The sequence below is a fragment of the Callospermophilus lateralis genome, chromosome 16 (genome assembly GCF_048772815.1).
Source record: "Callospermophilus lateralis isolate mCalLat2 chromosome 16, mCalLat2.hap1, whole genome shotgun sequence".
Classification (NCBI taxonomy): domain Eukaryota; kingdom Metazoa; phylum Chordata; class Mammalia; order Rodentia; family Sciuridae; genus Callospermophilus; species Callospermophilus lateralis.
Window position 1 is genome coordinate 20,769,026 of NC_135320.1, and position 6,000 is coordinate 20,775,025.

Here is a 6,000-nt window from a genome sequence, read left to right on the forward strand (position 1 = left end):
TTGGCAAGACAGGCGAAAGCACAGGCTTGGCTGTTCTTCACTGGCTTATTCCATTATGCCAGTAAAGACACAGAATTCTAAACCTAGTCAAATATACATGTGAAATTAAATCATGCAATACAGTAAAGAAATGCCCTCACTAAAGGAGCAAAGAGAACATCTGCTTCCAAAGGCTGATTAGCTTTGAAGGTTGATTACTAAAATAACCCCCTGATGAAAATGTCAGAAATACAATCAAAGGATCACCCAGAAGAGCAAAGAAATACAATATATATTTTAAAAATCAAATGGCCAATAATTAAGAATTGGCAAAATAAATCATGATGTATTTTTTCAGATGATAAATCTTGGGAACCCATATTAGAAGCACATTATCAGCAAATATTTAATGACAAGAGAAATGCTCAACCATATTCACTAAGAGTGTGGACAATAGAATGTCTAATATTTTAAAATTTCATTTAATAAACATTCATATTATTTATACATTCCAAAAAGTTAAAAATATAAATCATATATCATAAAATATATGTATGTTTTCACTTTTCTAATATTTATTTTTTTTAGTTGTAGTTGGACACAATACCTTTACTTTGTTTATTTTTATGTGGTGCTGAGGATCAAACCAGGGCTTCACATGTGTTAGGCGAGTACTCTACAGCTGACCCACAACTCCAGCCCATTCATTATTATGATAGAAAAATCAGTCACCAATTTTGTCTATGGTATCCTTCCTAGAGTTTTTCAGTGCACAACCTGCTCAGTCTTATGAAGCAACCCTGCTAACAGCAGGTCTTGATCTCCAACTACAACCTTGACCCTTGTCACTACATACCTGATAGAAATCTGATGCTGATAGTTTGTAGAACTGAGACCTGGGCCACTCTGAATAGCTAGACTCAGCCCTTATGGGTCTCTGCTTTCTCAGCTCACTCTCTTCTTCTGCCCACATCCAAGCTACCCAAGAGTGAGTGTGTTCACATGCACCAATTTACCACACACTTAATGAGTTATCTATATGTTTCAAGCCTTGCTAGATATGAGGGAGGCAGAGATGAATAAGACCCACTCCCTTCCTAGTACAGAGTGGTTTGTGGAGCCCAGTCATGCTATTACAGTATCTCCTTGTAAATGCCAACTTATTTGGAAGACATTTCCTGACTGAAACATGAGACCATCTGCCTCCCACCCAAGGTCCTCAATCAGCTTATCTTATATTATCACCACTGACATGCTATATATCAATCTGTTATCTGTATCCTATTAGATGTAACTCCATAAAGATGAATTGTGGGACATATGATTTCTTCACAGTTATATGGAGTTAGACATGTCGGAAGCATTTGAGGAACATACATTGAATGGACGAGATTTGACCAATGACATCATAGAAAGATGGCAGCAAGGGACCCAAGACAAAGTCAAGGGGAAAATCAAAGGGAGACTTTAGGAAAAGATTCACACTGAGCCGAGTCCTGCATCTTCTAGTGCACTTGTGTCCCTGTCCCCTACACTGCAAGTCCCTTGAGGAAAGAATGCATGTCTAACTCACCTTGGTAGACCCAGCATCTACTCCAGCATTTATTACTTAGTGAGATTCTGATGAATATTAGTTATCCTCTTGGCTTTATTGTACGTGGACGTATACTTGAAAACAAATACGTTACTTAATTTATTTCATGAAGTCAGACACTCTCTAAATAGTTTCCACTAAGAGTTTAGAATGGAAATAATATCCATAAACATGGCATCCTGTTTCAAAATAAAAATAAGAACCAAAAAATTTAAGGAATAGAGTTTTCCAAAAACTTTGATTTAGATGGACTACTTCCTTTCACTTCTATTTCTGTTGTTTCTTTCTTGTTGGAAGAGTTAGTGTAGTCTGTCTGGGCTGCCATAGCAAAGTGCCATAGGCTTGGTAGCTTATAAAGAACAGAAATTTAGTGCTTACAGTTCTGGAAGCTGAAAGTCTGAGATCGGGTACTAGGATAATCAGGTTCTAGTGAAGATCCTTTTCTGAGATGCAAACTGCTGACTTCTCACCATGATCTCACATGGCTGAAAGAGGATGAGAGCGATCCCAGCAGTCCCTTTCATGAGGGCACTAATCACATTCTTGAGGGCACCACTCTCCTGATCTGATCACCCACTTCACCATACCAGTGTTTGGGTGTTAGGGTCTTGGCTCCTAAATTGGGGGCAATATAAACATTCAATTCTTAACAAGAAGAAAATTATTCAAAAACACTACGATGGATGAACTCAAATCTTGGTCTTATAAGTAATCCAAAACATATTTAAAGTGGAATCAGATATCTGTACCCATTAGGAACCTGATGATAGTCTCTAGTTATCCCCTAGTGCAGGTGTTGGGGAGCTATTAATAAAAGAGTTCATAGAAATAGTGACAGCTGTTAGTGAATGCTGATATAAGCAAATTCAAAGCTACTCACTTCAAACAGAGGCTTCCAAAGGTAAATATAAGTCAAAGTAATCTAACAGTCTTCTATCACAGCCCAATACGTGTGGATCTAAATAGGATTGCTTCCTCAGACTGTATGATTTTGGGGGCTCTTACTAGTTATGCATGTCTCACTCCCTTAAGGAAATATAAAATTACTCCAGATGGTATTGAATGAATAGGTATTGTTTGTTATTTATCTTCTTCTGACTCTAATGTAAACATTTCTAGTGGAATTGTGCTGTTTTGTATTTGTTGATCTTATAATTAAAGAATTATCAGCAAGGTTGGAAGCAAAAAAGAACATGTTTTCAACATTATAATTATATATGCACCCAATTGTTTACATTTTTAAAATGAAGTCCTATAACATTCATGTATATTTAAACCGTTATATTTATATAGTTCTTGGATATATTTATTCGTTGTTGAAACAACCATGGTAGAACTGAGGCATACGAATGAATTACAGTTCTTTTTTCAAACTTAAAAAATAACTTTTTTGGTTTCTGTTTCTGGGACTTCTTCATTGCTTTTCATGAGTAATATCAGAAACAATATAACAAACATGCTGACAAGCATTTAAAAATTGAATTATACAAACATGATTAGAGGCTTCACTCAATAACCAGTATTGTTTTTTCTTTTATGAAACTAAGTATCAAATCTAGGAACTCCTGCATGCAAGAGAAGTGCTCTGCCACTGAGATACATCCCCAGCCCAACTTTTTATGCAGCATTTAGAATGTCCTAGGAGATGTTCCAGGCTGGGAGAAACATGAAAGACAAAATTGCACAAGTTCATGTTCTCTGAAAGTTCAATTCTAGTGGTCAAATGCTATATTTTATAGCTGCTATTTGTTTCAAATTTCATATTTCTTTTTTTTACTTTTAAATGATTTTATTCTTTTAAGATTAAGATTTGTGTTCATATCATAATGGTAGAGTCCTCTCCATAGTCAGAATTTTACTGAACATGAACAAAAGTGACTTCAAAAAATTGTCCTTGCCATCTGATACTTCTCTGGTTCATCAAATGGACAGTCAGCTTCTGGAAGTTGACCATTTTTCAAATTACGTATTTCTTGAAATATTGTCATGCTTAGCCAAATTATATTGTTATATTGTATGCACGTATAAATACACAATAGCAAATCCCATCATTATGTACTTTATAATGCACCAAAAAAGGTGGAAAAATATTATCATGTTATTAACTCAGTCAGCAAGACAAATTCAATCTTGTATCCATGATTGTGAAAATGGGTTATTTAAGGCCATTTTTTTTTTACTTTTAACATTATTTTTCTTTTCCCCATTATCTCTGTTCTGGAACAAGAAACTTGGTGATTTTCAAATATTATGCAAACCCAAGACAATTATTTTATTATGCCTATAGTTTCAAAAATCTTTATTTTTCAATTCAACACAAAATAGAGTCTTGGCAAATGTCAGATAATTTAGGCGATAAGCAAAAATTGACCTGGTTTCCAGACTTCCAGGTCTCCCTTTTCCTTTGGAGCTGGGAACATGGACATACTTATGAAGCAGAGAGCTCCGAGGAATAGTCAATTGTATATCCTTAATTCTACTGTGAGCCAGGCAAGCCTCTGATCATGATATAAGGTCTTGGGAAATGAAATCAAGTCTGTTGTAAAGGTCTGAAGGTTTATTCAATGTAGCTTCCTTGTACTGTGCCTTCTCTATGGGGTTGAACAGTAACAAATCATCTCAACATCTGTCTCTCTGGGTCCCACTCACACTGACAAAGTTCTACTCCAAATCTCTCAGCCCCTCTCACTGTGTTACTCTTGTTTGTTTATGGAGATGGGGTCTGGTTATGTTTCCCAGGCTGGCTTCAAACCCCTAGGCTCAAGAGATCCTCCTACCTTGGCCCCCCAAGTAGCTGGGATCACAGACAGATGCTGCAGAGTCTGACTGTGTTACCTTGATGGCTTGCTTTTCTGGTGTTGTGAATCAAGTCAAGGGATTGGCTGGATTTCTCATGGAGGAATCCGGTTTAGATGTTGACCACAAAAGGGGATAGGAGGTATCCTCAGAGCTGCAGCCCAAGAGAACAGGGGAGGAGTGCAGCCAGGATATATAGACTTGCATGGTTGAGGAGCACCCACCAGGAAGTATACTCTGAGCAGATGGGTATGTGGTAGTCACAAAGTCACTAACATGAAAAAAATCATGTAATCCATTAGGGAGGTATTGAAAGTGAGATGTCCAAAAGACCAGGGAGAGAACCAGGGAATGTAGATCATTCTTTAAGGAAAAGCAGCCATTAGAAATGAAAGAGCATTCCAAGGGAAAAGAGTAGGAATAATTGGTTTCTTACAAATCAAATATGCAAGGAATTTAAAAGAAAAGCAGGCTGCCTGCAAAATGCTTCAGAGAGATGGAGTAGGATGAGAGTTTAAAAATACTGTTTAGAATCAAAATAGAAAAGAAAAGAAAACAAGGGGGCAGAGACAGGGGGATTGATTCCATGAAAAGAGAAGAGAGATTAGTGGTGTAGATGGAGGGGATTGAGGGAGAGGTACATATATGAATTCATAGATGTTGTATTCTATGTTCACATATGAATATAACACAGTGAATCTCACCTTCAGGTATACCCATGAGGCACAAATTTTAAAAGATCTATAAATAAATAAAAGATCAGTAGAGGAAAAGGAATAGCCAGAGGAAGGAGGGGGGAAAGAGGAAGTACTAGAGACTGCATTAGAGCAAATTATATCCCATGCTTTCTTAATTATGTCAAAATGAACCCTAATAGTATGTATAACTAAAATGAACTAATAATAATAATAATAAAATACTGCTTGGGCTTGGCTATTAGGAAATTCCCCACATTTTTTCCCAACATGAAGGAGTGAGGAAGCCTGGCCACCGAGCTGAGTGTTAGAGCCGAGTAAGGAAGGGCTAATCCGAGAATGCTTTCTTGGAGCTTGACCGTGGAAGGAAAGAGAGACAGGCATGCATGGGATGGAGAAAGGAATCATTTGTGGTATAAGAAATCTGGTTGTGTTTGTAGATGGTGAAGAAAACTGCAGGAGCGAAGAAACGCTGAAATAAAGAAGAGGGTGAACGACTGACGGAACAAGAGCACAGGGTAAGTGGAGAAGATTTACAGCATGAGAGAAGAAATGGTCCTTGAAAATGAGGGAATAGAAAGCAGAGCTGCAGATGCAGGTCCAGGGAGAGGGCTTGCTGCCAATTCATATATGTATTCTCTGGATGACGTCACAGTCTCGTTCAAGGGACACCCTACTGCTGCAAAGCCACTGTGCTTCCAGGCACCAGCTACCTTTCCTTAGAGAAATAAGCTTCCTCTTCTTCTTATTGCCAATTTGAATAAGTTACACAAATCCAATTGTAAGCACCCTCTAAAGTGCTTTCTTAAAGCTTAAAAAAAAAAAAGGTATAATGACTTCAATAATTGAATCAAGATTCCCTAGCATCAGCAACCACAGATTTCATATTAGCTGATTTGATATAATCATTTTATTTGGCTATTTGCTTATTTATTC